General features: G+C 35.3%; 1 protein-coding gene across 1 annotated transcript in view; it reads left to right on the forward strand.

The window, feature by feature from the left end:
* The first annotated feature begins 1,115 nt into the window (after positions 1 to 1,115).
* Positions 1,116 to 17,220, forward strand: part of LOC138701592 (uncharacterized) — a 186,507-nt gene continuing 170,402 nt past the window's right edge. The window contains exon 1 of the mRNA XM_069828635.1: positions 1,116 to 1,503. The gene's annotated coding sequence lies outside the window, so the exon portion shown is untranslated. The remainder of the gene's footprint in view (positions 1,504 to 17,220) is intronic.

The following is a 17,220-nucleotide window of genomic DNA, read 5'->3' on the forward strand; positions in this document are numbered from 1 at the left end:
AACCTTCTAGCTGTAATTCTCTTTCGCAGGAAGCCGTGCTAGGATTTTTTATCATCCTAAAAAAATCTGTCGTCCTCGGCCGGATTTGAACTTTCAAACTTCGAATATATAGCAAGCACCACATGTTATAATAAAATATTTTTCTATTTCACGATTTGGATTATTTGAATCCGTACCGACTCGAATATTAGGGCCATCTTATACGTTCACATACATCTACAACGTGGTTTGTTCGTAATGTCAAGCAACTGACTTCTCTTAACTAGTCTCCGCTTATTTTCCCCATTTTTAACTTGTTCACTTAGGAAACTGTAAGTACATTGGCGGATGATACGAGTCACTGATCAGTGGAGCTATGAATTCACATGTTTCCACTATTTTCCCTCAGAGATTTTTACAATCATTGTCTCATAGCGGCATCAGTTATCGGGAGCTCAGAGCAGAATAATGGCGGATGTTGCAGGGACGCTAACCATTAGTCTACCGCGGACGACGCTTATTGAATAGGCCTATAGCAAGGGAAGTCCCAATAATAAATTACATAATCTGATATTCATAAACGTAAAGAAATTCAGAATAAAAATTCGTGGGTGAGCGTAAGAAGGATTGTCAATTTTAGAAATGATTTATTCCTTTTTAACGAGCATCCACAAATTGTCATTAAGATGTAATGTCCTTCGTTAGCAATTTTATGACAAAACGTTTGTCCAGACAATAATTTACATTATTGCACACATAATGAACAGTAAATATTAAACAGAGCAAGTTCTTAAATTATTATTATTATTATTATTATTATTATTATTATTATTATTATTATTATTAGTATTATTATTATTGTACAAATTTTTAAGTGTAGAAACTTAACAAAAGCATTCTAGAGGAATGTGAAAGTGAAGTCCTTGTGGTAACTAGCCCTTCAAACATGCTAACCACAATTTGTGAACCAGAGGACCTTCTCACCCCAGAACTTTAGTAGCTAGGTTCTTTCTTCCCTCGACCGTCAGTCAATATTGCCTACTCTGACACGTCATCTGCCGGGGAACCTCCCCGCGACTACCATAATGGATTCGTCCACAATTCCAAGTCACGTGACTTTCTAAAGGTCCCCTCCCTAGTCCTTGCATGCCGCCATTGCTGAGAGAAGACTAGAAAAACCAGTTTTTAGTTGGGATGCGGCCTTTGTATGTTACGAACGTTAGCTGAAGCTGTTTGTGGTGAGGGTAAACCATCTGCCAGTTCATCTTGTTCCGTTGGTGTTAGTTCTGTCAGCCTGGAAGTGCTATTAGTGCCTGCGTTCATGTTTTCGTCAATATTTTCGACTACCATGTTGCTACTGTCGTTGCTGTGAAGGATAATAGAAAACTAAAATTTTATGGCTGTTTGTGGTTGAAACGCAATTGTAACGCAGCACAGAGAGCGGGATGAGTGGTGTTATGTGATTTGATGGAGTTCCACCTGTCATCAAGCTGCTGAGTGAGCACACCTGCCGACGTCGCCAAGGTGATCTGTCACATTTAAGTAAACGATAATTACACCGTAATTATTAATTTACCTCTGCTGCATGACGTCACTATTGATCGCAGGGTTAATATTTAATGATAATTGGCGTTTACGCTGTAGGCTGAAGGCTATGCAGATAGTTGCGATTGTATACATAGATTTGTTTCAATGACATCTTAGTCGAATAACACATTAAACAGTTCCATTAAAATAGTTTAAACTGGTACTAAGGTGTAGTTGAGTTCACAAAGTTTAGATATCGAGCTCGAAAATGTTTTTCTGCACAATTCGAACAAGAACGGATTTGCTGATTCTAAAGACAAATGCCATTGTTATTGTTTGTTATGAAAGGTGAAGAAATGACAGTTAATTTATTTAGGAGTAGAATGTTTCTAGTTATCATTATCAATGAACTACTTATTTTTAATAATTGGGATCGGAACTAGATTCATGCAAGGATTTTAATTAAACATGTTCTATCCATTCTGTAATATTAATTTGTTAATATTTTGCATGTAACAAAGATAGTAATCCTAGTTTACGTCAATTGCCACTGAATTTGGAAATGTTTTTGTTCAGGTACCTTATAATAATTAAATTTGTAGATTTGTAGTTGGTATTCGTGCAGAAGCTGACATTTCTGAGGCACCTGTTCCATAGAGAAATACAATTTCGAAGGCTCTCGCAATTGAAGTCGCCATCCATGTGACGATCACAGGATTTGTTAATGACATATTGAGACAATAACTTTCATTTCCAGCGACTGTTTACTTTAGGGGCACCAATTGTGGCCAGATGTGGGGAGACAGTAGCGACGTCTGAGACTACTTTGTCACATTCCTTGGTCTTATGTCACCTATCCCTTCATCTAACCCACTCTAAACTTGTCACAGCTCGGTCTTCTGCCACTTAACGATCCTCTCATCAAACCCACTCTAACCTTGTCACAATCCTCGGCCTCATGCCACTTAACTAGCTCCTCATCTAAATTAAACTAACCTAACCTGATCTGACCTAAACTAACCTAACCCAACATTTAACTGGTAATATTTACTGATATATACGATGGCGGAAGGTAACACTGTGCAACTCTATCCCCATGATCAGACGCAACCACTAATATGGGCCAGTTACGGTAAACGCACGGTGCCGTTGGCACTCATGGATTATGAAAGATTGCATTCTATAATTCATTGTAAACATACTATATTCCTGTTACAGAAGCCTGGAATTATGTAATGGTTATTTCCAGGTGAAAGATTCATAAACATATTATTTTTTAATTAGGCTATAAATATTTGTAGACTTGTTAAGTGATTCTTAACCGGGAGAACATAATAATAATAATAATAATAATAATAATAATAATCATCATCATCATGTGAATGTTACTTATGTCCCGGCCACTACAGGAACTTGATAAAATACCTTCAACATGCCTTGGATTGAAAGTATTGAGTATTAGATAATTGATGTGATCACTGGGAGAGCCCGCCCCAAGTACGTACCTTACTTATATACGAAAATCGTCGTTCATGAACGAAGTATACCACCATATTTCTTTAATGTAACAGTGGGTTTCCGTGTTGCCAACATAGTAATAATATATCATATACACCTGATCAAACCTTACCTAACCTTTCTCATAATAGGCTACTACGCACCTAATCAAACCTAACCTAACTTGTCACATAATACACACCTAATCAAACCTAACCTAACCTGCCACATAATACTACACACCTGTAGTAACATTTCTCACACTTAGTATATTTCATTTTCATGTAATGCCAGCTCTGCCAATCGTGTCGGTTTCCATCTAGTGGAAGTGGATCGTACTTACTTACTTACTTACTTACTTACTTATTGGCTTTTAAGGAACCCGGAGGTTTCCTTAAATTAGTAATACTACTAATTTGAAGAAGAAGCAATGGCGACTTTCATAACAATTACATTTTACATGTTTCGTGATATACTAAATGTGTTAATGTAGTAATAATTCTCTATATATGGTACAGTAAGATTTTAAATGTGTTGTGGTTGTGATAAAAGTATTGAAAATTGGTTTATAGCGCCACATTGGCAGTGACAAAAGTGTGCAATATTCGTTCAGTGGCCGGTAGATGCTCTACTTTGACCATAATTATTTGTACAACTTAAGGCTAAAGCAAAGTTTTACTTCATGGGTGGTTCATTTAGCTGTAAAGCTGTTTAGCCTCAAGGTTGCATAGGCCTACATGATTTTTTCCACTGCCTCTAGGCTATATGAAATATAATATTATACTAATTTTATGTAATTAAAACATGGGGAGCACGAGCTGACTGGGAAATAGGCTATCATTGTTTCTATAGGACTGGTTACCGAGTGTGTATTGTTTGTTTTTCTCAGACGGAGACATTTTGATTAGAACTATAATACTACCACAGTCTAGTATATACAGTCACGAAGCTTGAATTGTGAAGATACTAGGAACAATCTAACAATAGACTGTGGCGGTACTGTTTCGCATTGTCTGTGATGAGGCGATAGTAGCGATCCTAGTGGTTAGCAACTATCTGTGGATGCATATTCCCTACGTATTAAGCTTTGTATTGTATGTACTAGACTGTGATACTACAATTAATATTACATTGGGATGAAGAAGAAATACCAGTTGTTTCTGAACTAGCGCAGACTGACGAATTGCAGGTATTCGCTACATTGATATTCATTTGTTTTGTTTTCGCAACTAGCCAAGATTATCTTTATTGGCGTCCATTATTTTTTGCTGTGACACGGTTTCCTACTTCTTAAAGGCCCGGTTTCTTTCATTCCGAATGGGGTTCGATCCCTGGGCATACCTATCTACCAAAAATGTACATACAAGGCATACGAAGAGCTTCAACAAACCAAATCTAATACGTATGTCACTGATCCTCGACCTTACGAAAACTCACTTACTGTCTACCAAAAAACGTATATGCAAGGCATAACAAAAGCTTGAACTAACCTAACCTAATCTGTCACAGATTCGTATATGTAAAGCATACCAAAACCTTAAACAGTTATTCCACAGTAATGGAGGGGAGAGTTAGAGAGTACTTTTCAATACAAAGTAAGTTGGCAATTTTGTAATTTGTTCTTCAAAACTAAATTGTCATAACTATGTACAATCCATTAGATAGGCCTATACTTTCAATCTGTCAAAAGTGGAAGCAGTAGCCTGTGTTTCGTAAAGCAAGTTGAAAATTGATAATTTCATTTTGTAATGGACGGGACACAATTTAGACATCCATCTCACTATTGCATAATATTAAGGTGAAATTTCTGTGATTTTATTTGAAGTTAGTCAATATCAATACAATGTGAAATGTAGTGTTCTTTAGTATTTTATTTAAATATACCGAAGACTTTAAATTAACACAATACATTTTTTCTTCAGAATTTATTACTTTTTCTTAAGTTACCTACGGGTCATTCCATATCAAATCAACAAGGCGCTGAACCCGACCGACTCAGATTTCTTTAAAAATTTGAGGGTTTGTTTTACCTGCCACGCTAACTAAAACTGCCGAGTTTCATATGTCCTGTGCTTTTCGTTTTCTGTCAGTGGCGTTTCAAACATGAAGAAAAATCATATTTTTGTAAGCACGCCGCTTCAATTAAAATTATATATCTCAACAACGTCTCCAGATAAATTTACAAAAATTGGGTGATACATTCTTAATATGTGATAGTTTTTATTGCTTATATTGTTTTCTGCATGTATTCAATTATACTAAAAAAACATGGTGAAACAATTTTCATATATTCATATTTAAAAATGCGGGGGTTCTATTTTAAGGAAAAAAATATATAGTACGTCTCAATTAGTGATATAATGAACTGATAAGTTTCAACTTGGAATCATCATAGGTTACAAAGATAAAAATTATTATGTCACTGCAAGCGTAAGCTAACCGTGTAAGTCGCGATAATTATGTCCCACACATTTGTTGTATTTAATTATATTTGATCATATTCTTGAATGTCACTATGTAATTTAACATGTAGTACATAATTCGATTTTTTTTAATTATTACCTCAAATAAATTATTGTCACATGTATTTTGTTAAATCTGAAGTTCTGTAAGAAATGCTTATCTTTCATTGCTGAGATGAAATAGCCTGATCATCTTTCCAGACAGGACGCTGCGTTGATTCAGCTGCATTTTAAAACTGCTTGGCAAGTATAATACCCATCCTAAACAGCAGGACTGTATGGAACTTGTGTTCCAGGCACTGCGGTGGATTTTGCAAATCGAAGAGCAAGCATTTTTTCCTCTTCAGTATAGATTTTTTCAGTCACATAAACGGTAGTAATGTTTGGGAGATGATCCCTTGTCCAGTCGTACAATTCCCTAGGTGTAGTTATTTGTTTATCGGATGGTCTCTGCAAACTAGCAGAAGCCGCAAACCTTTTAAGTGTCCCACCTACAACGTCGCATGCTCTTTTGCCATGCGATATGCAAAAATAATGCAATTCTGTTGGAAATCCAAAATCTTCTTCATGTAATGTGAGGTTCAGGAAATTTTTTCCTATTTTTATACTGAGCAGAGAATCCATCGGAGAAATGCATAATTTTTGTGGTGAATTACAGATGTTTGTTTTAATGACTCCATTAGATATTTTTGAAACAGATGTACAGCTGTAGTGTCATATTTCGGGCAGTGTGAAATTATTACCAGATTTTTAATAGAGACCGTATCGGATGACGATTCGTTATAATATATTACGAAAGTATGAATGGTTGTCTGCACATTAGTCCTGTGATATGACTGAATTTCATCTTGGATTACAAAATAGTTTTCAGCGAAGTCGCATAACACAAGAAGCTGGCATGGCTGTAGAAATGATTTCATATCACGTAGAAACTTATTTTGTTCAGATGATATAAATGAGTGAGTCAGTAAATCACCAAGTTTCTCCAAGAGACAGTCGAAAAATTTGTCTGTGGATTTCATTATGGTCTCAAGCGTTGATCGGTCAGTCGTCATCCACTGCTTGTAGGTCACTGATTCACTGAAGTTTTATTCGAAACATTTCTCTAAACCCTCTCTTATTTTGAATGGTTCAGGACATTCTGTACATTTCCTGAACAAGAAATTTATATGAGGAGGATTGCACACCACAGTAGCCAAGAAATGTGGATAAGTTGGAAGGTATAAAGAAAAATTTTCTAGAAATCCACGTAGACCTGAAACTTTAATAAATTGCTTCCGGCATAAGTTTTACATTCTGATAAGGACACAAACACAGACAGTATAGTTCCACTAACTCCAGCTAGAATACAATTTCTTGGTCTAAGAGCTGAAAACTTGGAGAATATTACCTTCATTTCAGGGTTAGAATTTTTAAACACTGCATATAATTCATTTCTGCTCATGTGATTTACTCCCCGATTCTTTAATCACAACAAATATTTCTTACCAGGCATCATTCTGCTTATCTCGTCAGAACAACAGAATTCTTTAACTTTACCGGCAACAGCCGCGAGCAAGGGTTTTCCAGGTTTCAGATTTGGTGAACACAAAATTCCCTTTCCCTTTGCCAGGACTTTTGCTTTCCGAATTATATATTCGAAAGCTGAAAGAAACTCTTTTTTATATTATTTGCGCTCCAGCTTTTAGGTAGTAGTGTTAAAATGGTGATTTTCTCACTTTTACCTGAATTTTGAAAATTTTCCTGCAACTGAGACAAAATTTCAAAATCAGAAAGGTCCTGGTTCCTCGGCGTCTTTAATATCGAAGACTTTATCTTTTACAATATTTTCAAATTTCTGTCTCTTATATTTCTCTTGTTGTAGCTTTTTTGTTTAATAAGGAACACACCTTGGTCAAAAAGACATATTTAATTAACTTACATTTGCTGTAGAATCGACGTATTCTTCATTACTAGAGTCATTCTGAGGATTCTGCGTAATAGCATCATATTATATTTTTTTTCTTTGCGACACATAGGACATACCTTTTGTTCCTGTTTTAAATCAGGAAATACATTAAGTATCCACGATATAACACTTTTTAAATTGTTCCTCTAATTACAATGCCCTGATTTCTCGAAGGGATTGCAGCAAACATAGGCCTATAACTTAAAACGCAACTCCATTGTATTGCACAAAACTATCACATACTACAAAAACTAACGACACTGCACTTGAAACAGATCGCACGTTTTGTATAAATTGAAGACTGTATAAACTCCTACTCATGACGGCCTGACAGATCGACGACGCAGATAATCAGACAAGTACGAACTCGCGCGCATGCAGTGTCGGTGTAAGATGGGTTTAAGTGCTACAAACCAATACACTGATATATATATATATTTTTTTTACTGATATTCCTGAAACGTTTCCAAAATGAAACTTACACCAAGGGGAGAATACTCTTACCTCTATAACATAAATTTTTCGCGAAATAATTTATGACCCGCATTTATAGATATTCAATGTTAAAATGTGTTTCACGTGACCATTCAATAAAGAATTCATTACTTTGATGCAAACCTATTTTTATTGAAACGTATGATCCCTTAGCTTTAAAATAAGCTCAAGTTTAAGATTCTACCTCAATTAGAAGAGAAGTTATGAATTATTTTTGTTGACGTAGTATGCGACATTTTTACATTTTTTCTCATATTGACAGAATTGCTGTATGGATATCGTGCATTATTGAGGGCTAAAATTTTACATAATTAATTAACTTAAGGTTCTTTACCATCCCACTAAATTTAATGAAAATCTGAGGTGGTCAGGTTGAAAAGTCCACTTTTTTGTGTTGATTTGACATGGAATGGCCCCTACATAAGAAAAGGAAGTGAGAATGAATGGACGGGACAGTTTGGGTATCGAAGGATCATGAATTAGATAATGTCAGATTACTTAAATTTAAACATTTATTATATATTTTCTGTACGGGAAATCTTTTTTTAGCGATATAATTTATACTTTCACTTAAACAGAACCATATCGTCGTTGATTTTATGAAACCTCCTATGTGACAGTACAGAAAATAATCATAATTTTTCAGGAGGAAGAAAAAAATACACTGATCGCCGATGATGTCATTTATGTTTATCATATTCACCAACGTTTTCCACCGAATTACTTCATATTCTTTTGTAGAATCATTGATATTTAATTAATTCTTTCTTCTTGAAAAATTATGTTGAGTACTGTCACATAGGAGGTTTCGTAAATTCAAGGACGATATATTTTATTTATTAAGGCCAACGTTAAATTTGTATTATTCTCTTAATTTTATCACTGTTCTCACATGCCTGTTTTAAGAATATTCATAAAAAATTCCTCTCGCAAACTGAATAAGTTGGGTTCAGGATGGCTACCTAGAATCTGATTGAAATATACAAAGACCACATCTCGGCCATCAATTTTGAATACTTTTCCACGAGGACTGTTAGCAGCAATCATAAATATTAATTTCACTTCTTCATCCTCTAAACTTTCTTAAGATATCCCAACATTTTGATGCTTTCTCTGGGCCTTACTTTCTCCAACAAACTGAATCAATAAGTACATTTTCCCGTTTATTTAACTTTCCTTTATCTTTAACTGACATTTCCATGTCTGCTTCCTCATCACTATCCTCTGAAGGATACTGAATATTAGTCATGGGATAAATTATCGCTTACCAGTACATAGGACATAGTTACATCTTTTAGCCAAGCAACACAAGTGAAAATAGTCACTTTCCCACTGAATTTCGTCCTGACTCACAACAGGTTAGTTTCCTGCATAGTCAAACTGTAGGACCAAGTCTCCTATATCCAAATTACTTTTCTTATCTTCAAAATGTTTTCCTGCTCTTCACAAAGCAGTCAATTTTAGGATTTGATAGTTGATCCCGACGATGAAACACAGCATCCTCAATAAGTCCATCATTAGACATCAATTTAGGCCTGCCGTAAGAATCTACCCATTGCTTCCACATTACTGTATTATTTAAATCACACTTCTCAGGTACTAATTTAATAGTATCCTTGCATTCTTTACACACTCTAGTCATACACCTTTCTGAAGCATACTTTCTTTAAAAGCTCTTTGCTCCTACACGGAGGGCCTGGAACTACTTTTGGTATAGCATCAATAGTGAATTAAAAACTTATAAACCTTAATAAGCTTCATCTTGAAGTCTGAATTTTCATTGATGAACATATTTAAAATGCTTCTTTTACTGTAATTGTAATGAAAGGTATTTTATTTCATTATACTATAGCCTACTTATTTTGTAAATAGTGTATAAATGGGTTTTAGACAATAACTACTTTCAAAAGCCGATTGTCAAAAAGACTGTTTTTCGTCTGTAGAATATGATCTTTCTTCAAATATAACTTTTGTGGAATATTATTTTTATTTTTCGTATATGAATTGTATTATTGTTCTTCGTTATGAAATATCATTTTTTGATAGAAATTGTTTTATTTAACACTAAATTGTAATTGTTTAACTCTTCGAAAATGACATGTAACTAAACACATCTATATTTTGCTATTATTATAATTATTATTATTATTATTATTACTACTACTACTACTACTACTACTACTACTACTACTACTACTACTACTACTACTACTACTACTACTACATTGTTTTCTGTTGCTGTTATTTATATTTGCTTTGCATTTTTATACTGGTTGAATGGAAGAAAAGGCCTTATGATCTTGACTGAGCCAGTGAAAATAAATGAATTAAATAAATGAAACAATAATTTAGATTGTAGGAAATGTAATCGTAATATCAGTCTTTATCACTATAATGCTGTGGCACGCGTCAAATATGACGTCACGTCAATATAGTCTATGAACAGCTAACCTTATCTCCGTATGACCTGGGATAGAGGGGAGGGGTGATAGAGGAGAACGGTCAGCTACTGTCAGGTGAAAGAAATGACTGAAATGTATAGGGTGTCCCAACAAGAACGCCGGATTTAATAATGTGAATAATTTTTTATTGGGTTATTTTACGACGCTGTATCAACATCTAGGTTATTTAGCGTCTGAATGAAATGAAGGTGATAATGCCGGTGAAATGAGTCCGGGGTCCAGAACCGAAAGTTACCCAGCATTTACTCGCGTTGGGTTGAGGGAAAACCCCGAAAAAAACCTCAACCAGGTAACTTGCCCCGACCGGGATTGAACCCGGGCCACCTGGTTTCGCGGCCAGACGCGTTACTCCACAGGTGTGGACTATAATGTGAATAAATCAACAGAAACAAATAACAATAGATAACAGCGCCGCCAAACCAACAAGACAATGGCGTAATGTTCCAACAATTTCTTGTTATTGTTGGGTTAGCGGCACTGCTATCTGCTCTGTTATCTCTATTTGTTGCATTTATTCACATTATTAAATCCGGCGTTCTTGTTCAGACACCCTGTATTTATGCATTAAAGTGCTATATAATATTGTTTATAGGCCTATGACATTTTTAGTATGTTTTACTTTCAACATCAAACATCCGAAAACAAAGTTTCAAGCTTTTAAAAAACGTTTATAGAAACTAATAAATTAAAATGAAATAATAGGCTTACTCGATTAATATTGTGATTCCCTTACAGTTCATTACAGTGAGTTACAACATGTAGTACAGTAAACAAAAAAACGTCTCCTATTATCACTTAAACTTGTACCAGTATCAAGAAAAACTTCTCTCTACGTCACATGACGTGACTGGTACATAAGGAAATAAAGAATGTCGCAGATATTTACTCTACTTTCACAAAGTGAACCTAAACGGAATACTGCACAAAGTTTTTTAACTAGACTGCGGAACTTCATGCAATTGCATGTTTTTATTGATTTGGCATATTGAAAAAGTAAAAGTGGATCTTTACTGACCATGATTTTTATATTCGAATGAAGCCAACTTTATAACTAGACTGCGGAACTTCATGCAATTGCATTTTTTTTTATTGATTTGGCATATTGAAAAATTAAAGGTGGATCTTTGCTGACCATGATTTTTATATTCGAATGAAGCCAACGTTATTGTGCATAAATGCATATTTCGAGGGTTTTTCTTTTAAGTATATATATATATATATATATATATATATATATATATATATATATATATATATATATATTTTGCATATTTAAATGCATATATTAACAACTCTCCTTGTTTTGCCCGATTTATTATTAGTCCCGTCGCTCTAATTTCCGGCAGCCAATCACGTTGCAGGTCGGCTACATTTAAACGTGTGCGTCTTGTGATTCGCTGTTGAAGACGTTATGAATTTCCTAAGGCTCGATAAATGCTTAATATAATCGCCCGCCATTTTAGCTCTTTCGTTGGCGTTCGCAGAAAACACACGAGGACGTTATTTGCCGTTCAGTTATTTGCTGAATTACAGTGCGTGTGATTTATTATCATAGGAGCTACGACATGATAATGTTTAACGGTGTGGCAAATAGATTCCTCATGTGGTAGCTCGGCAACGAAAGAACAAAAATGGCGAACGATACTACATACCTAGACTTTATAGAGCCTTCACTTCTTAAGAAGTAAGCAGAGAGGAGGAGTCACGGCGGGAATAACAGCGACGGGACTATAATTAGAAATTTTCTCTCTGATAAAGATAAGAATAATTTCCAAGAAATATAAAAAATTATGTCAGAAATAAAATTATTTAATTACTGTTGGGGGCATGAAATTGCTGCGACGACAATGGATACTTGTCCCCAGTGCAGTGTTTCCCAATCTTTTTTCACTGACGATACACCTTACTGAACGCCCACGATATCACGACACTCTTATTTGTTTTTAATAATAATAACAATTATCTTCATTGTAGTGTCGGACATCCAGTGTTGTAGATAGATCGATATTAAAAAGCAATCTTAAAAAAAAAGCATCAACTTGAGTGGGATTAGAGAAAAACAAAGGTTATGTCAAAAATCCCAAAATATCTATGCTGTATGTCGGATAAAAGATTTTTACTATCGTTTATGAGAACTTACCTATTTAAATTAATGTGAAGTCTGCGCTTAGTGGGTTGCACAGAGTTTCTCTGTAGTGGCCTTATGGTTGACAAGTCAACACGTAAATCATCTTCAAGATGAGCAGCCTGTTCCTTTGTTTAAATTTCACTATTTCTTGGTATAAGATGCTGATTCACACAAATATGACGTTGAAAACGGCAGCAAAATGTTTACGGCCCTCTGCAATTGTGGCATACTGACATCGCTCATAAATCCAAAAAGACTGCACTGAATTGTCTAGAAATTTTGTTTTCTAATAGAATCGCATGACAAATCCAGCAACTCATTTTTATCGTTGACAGGTTGATGACATTTTGAATGTTGTTCTCACCAAAAGCACCAAAAGGAGAAATTACCGATTTTAACTCTGAAACGGACAGACTAGGGAAGTCTTTGTTACTGAAGTTTGTAAGGCGTTGAGGTGTTCTACAGTATATTGTACAGTATATTCTACAGTATATTGTATAGAGCATGATTTTAAACTTTTTAGGTTTTAAAATACGTACCCTGTATTACAAATCAAACCCGAAAGACATGGAGTTTGAATCAGCGTTCGCAAACTTTTTACGAAACTGTACACGTTTCACTGACACGAGTCCAATGTTTACCTCTTCCGATGTCTTCTCTTCAACCACATTCATTCGCACTAGTCAAAGGTAAGCTAACTGCAATGAAATCACCACAGACGTCCGGGATCTATTCATAACTTAAGTAGTCTGGTACTCAGTAATTCGTTGATAATAGACAGAAAAAATAGTTTATAAGCTTGTAGTTCACGTAACAGTTTTATGTACGTCGTCCATTAACACTCACAGCAATTAAAAAATAACAATAATTCGTTGATAATAGACAGAAAAAATAGTTTATAAGCTTGCAGTTCACGTAACAGTTTTATGTACGTCGTCCGTTAACATTCACAGGAATTAAAACAATATCACCCTGAAAATGAACTCGGCCTAAAGTATAACACGGACATTCGTTGTTTTTACTTCGATGGAGAAGTATATTGAGTATCGTACAGTCAGTGAACACAAATTTATGCAATTGACAAAGTCAAATAATGCATATAAAATGAACAACATTAACATTAAAAGAACTCATTAATATCATAAAAGGGTTTGTTGATCAACCAACCAGAGACAAGTCTGTTAAAAGACTTCCTTTCCAGATTGAAAACGTGTTGGAAATTTATTTGCAATTTTTAAAGACATAATAAAATAATTATTCATTGTTTTGGTTAACCTACACTTAAGTTAGGTATATCAGAAAGGTCACTGGTGTTGTATAGGTGAACATCATTCCTATGTGTCAACATTAAAAATGTTTTTTCTAATGTACAGCACTAGGAAGATACACTGCTGGTTCGTAACAGAATAAATAAATGAAGATTTATAAATTGGTTCGCCGTTGTGGCTATGTGGATAGCGTGTTCGCTTCCCAACCAAACGGTCCGTGCTTTGATTGCCGACGTGGGCAATGAAAAAGATTTATCTTCCGTCCATCGGACTGGGTGTTTATTCCCTGTCAAATGCTGTTCTGTGTTGACTCAATGGTGATCCTGCGCCATGTTGACCACACGAGCAGGAAGGGCCGTAATGTGTGCCTCTCAAGTGTTGGTCCACAGATACAATATAGCCTACTCTTTACACCGCATTGAATTGTAAGTCGGTTAGGAAAAGGTGGTTAAACAGAAGAAGAAAGAAAGAAAGGTTTATAAATTGAATTGTGACTCTTGTGTCTTAATGTGTGAAATTTAGGGATTATTTTACATTTTCATTTAATTAATAACTTTCAGCTGCGTCATGATACTAATTGGCTAGAGGCAAACACTGTCATATTTTTCTCTGTAGAATTGGTTGTCTCTTTGTTACACGCAGATCAAGAGGCTTCATAGCTTAGAATTTTTAATTCAAATATGTGTAATTTTGGGGAAAGGGAATTGACATAGGAAATTTAAACCCTTCTTGCGTGTCCTCCAGCAGCTGCAAAGTCCGTGTCTTGATCGACAGTGAATAGACCATTAAATGGATAGTATGTTTTGAGTTACCTCCCAGAACTGGTCCGACAGGGTGTTCTTCCTCTCCTGTTTCGTTCTTAGCAATGTAAGCGTTCTTTGCAAGAGGAATTAAAAGCTACATATAATAGCAGACTCACTTTAACGAGGAATGTACTAGTAGTACAAAGATACCGTCAGCAGTCAGGTATTTTGACATTAATAACTAGACAGCGGATTTCAGGAAAAGTCATTCTTTTACTGCGTTTGTATTTACGTTGGACATTTTGTGTTATATAAGAGTATATGTTTAAAAGGTACTTAATGTAAATGTACGAGTTTTGCCATGCTTAAGTGATATGAGGGGGTCAGAAGCAAAGGGATACAAGTGACATTTTTAAGAACATTAGTTAAGTGCATTCAGAGCAAGCTAAAGTTTCTAAAATTTTAATGGCAAAGAGATATATCTTTTAACCACACCACACACTAAAACTGAAATAAAAAATTTCACGGAATTTACAAAGCTTAAGTACTTTCAACCACAGTTTCACAAAAAATAATTTAAGTACGCTTATACCCCTTTGCTTCTGACCCCCTCATATAAGAGCCTAAGTTTACCTTTTCTCGAGCTATACAAATGCGTCTATAGAACTTACAAATACTAACAAACCCTTGCTCAGTTCACTCTCGGTATGGTCCCTGTTGAAATTACTACTGTTTCGGGAAGTACAAGGATACGAATCTATGAATCGACTGATTTCAACAAAACAAAGCAGGACTTTCCGAAGCACCTGGTTTCACTGATGAAGAATGAAAATGGAAAATTTGCTCAAAAAGAATAAACGAGTGAAAGCTCTGTACAGCAAATGAATTTTCGCAGAATAATAAGCGAAAATGAATGCGAATCCCATCTTTTTTCTGATAAAACTGAGTCCTCTTAGCTTACATCATATAAATAATATAGAAGTGCTATGCTCACCTATAACTTTTTTATGAAAGCCGTGGTCGTGGGTTCCCACATTATCTGCGGCACTTGTTTGATGTTAATAATGTACCATACATGTTCAGACTAACGCAAACTTTGTTCAGGAAGAGTGTTCGCTGACAATGTTTGTGAATTACGTTTGCGCTTTCTTTCCGGAAAACTTTTTACGATATGTTTTTGTTCGCAAATTTTATATTTGTTCTCAGAGAACAATATCATGCAGAGAGTCCGTCAAGTTCAAAAGGAAACATGTTCAGAGGAGTTTGCACATTTCAGTATATAGCTGCGCCACATTTACTGTCTTGTAAGGACTAGATTAGAAGCAGTGAGGTTATAAATTGAGATTAAACTGTTTGGGTGAATTTGAAGAGGAGAAATGGATTGGTTCAGAGCAGGAACTAGTAAATTGAATTATACGAAATGGATGAGTGCTTGTAGGATGCGACTTCAAAAATTACAAGAACACACTGATGGAGAGCAATTCATGTCAAAGTATATCGTCCCAGATGAAGATTTCGACAGAGGAGATAGGAAGGAATCTAAAATCATTGCTATCTCAGTTCAGGAGAAAAAAATTGCTTTTGTGGTTTGGGTTTGAGAGTTTGCAGTTTTTGCCTGGTCTTAATGAACCGAAAGTGCTGCGGAGCACATTAATAATTCAACATCACTACTTGACATATTTTCAGTCACTCCTAACTTTATTCACAAACTGCACGAAATGTTCCTCTGAGTTTGGACAGTATACTCCATCTGCAAACATATTTGTAAAAGAATGTTCGTGAACAATTTCACCAACTTTTTTTTTCGCGAACAGTATTCTCAAACAAAGCTTGTGTTGGGCTGGGCGTGCCTTTAGATGGAAGCGTCATGCTGACCTCCGTCACGGGAGTTTTCTATATGTGAAGTCGCGAAATCCAAAAGAAATGGGTTAAGGATAAACCCCGTTATACAGTACATCCGCACATACGTACGTGGTGCATACATTACACACATACTCACATACAGTACACATACATACATACATACATACATACATACATACATACATACATACATACATACATACATACATACTGCGCAACATGACTTCCTTGTTCAAATCGTGCTAGTCTTTCTTATTGCTAGAGCTAGGAATTTTAGGTGCAAAATTTATTTGAAAAAGGTGCGAAAAAGATGCAAATTATAAACAATACCGAAACCAGTTACATGACTTATTCTTTTATTCAAAATGTTCTGTCCAAGGACAGGTCTTTCACTGCAAATCCAGCTTTCTCCAATCTTTCCTATTTTCTGCCTTCCTCTTTATCTCCGCATATGATCCATATACTCGTATATCTTATTTTCGTCTATCATCTGATATCTTCTTCTACTCCGAACTCTTCTCCCGTTCACAATTCCTTTCAATGCATCCTTCAGTAGGCAGTTTCTTCTCAGTCAGTGACCCAACCAATTCCTTTTCCTCTTCCTGAGCAGTTTCAGCATCTTTTTTCCTTCACCCACACTTTCCAACACAGCTTCATTTCTTATTCTGTCTACCCACTTTACACTTTCCATTCTTTTACATAATCCACATTTCAAATGCTTCTTTTCGCTTCTCTTCACTTTGTCGTAATGTTCATGTACATTACATATGACACAAAATTCATGCATGTATTAAAAAGTCTGCTTTAAAAAGTTTCAGAATACAATAATTTTATTAAAATCAACCGTC

The sequence above is a fragment of the Periplaneta americana genome, chromosome 6 (genome assembly GCF_040183065.1).
Source record: "Periplaneta americana isolate PAMFEO1 chromosome 6, P.americana_PAMFEO1_priV1, whole genome shotgun sequence".
NCBI classification, from domain to species: Eukaryota; Metazoa; Arthropoda; class Insecta; order Blattodea; family Blattidae; genus Periplaneta; species Periplaneta americana.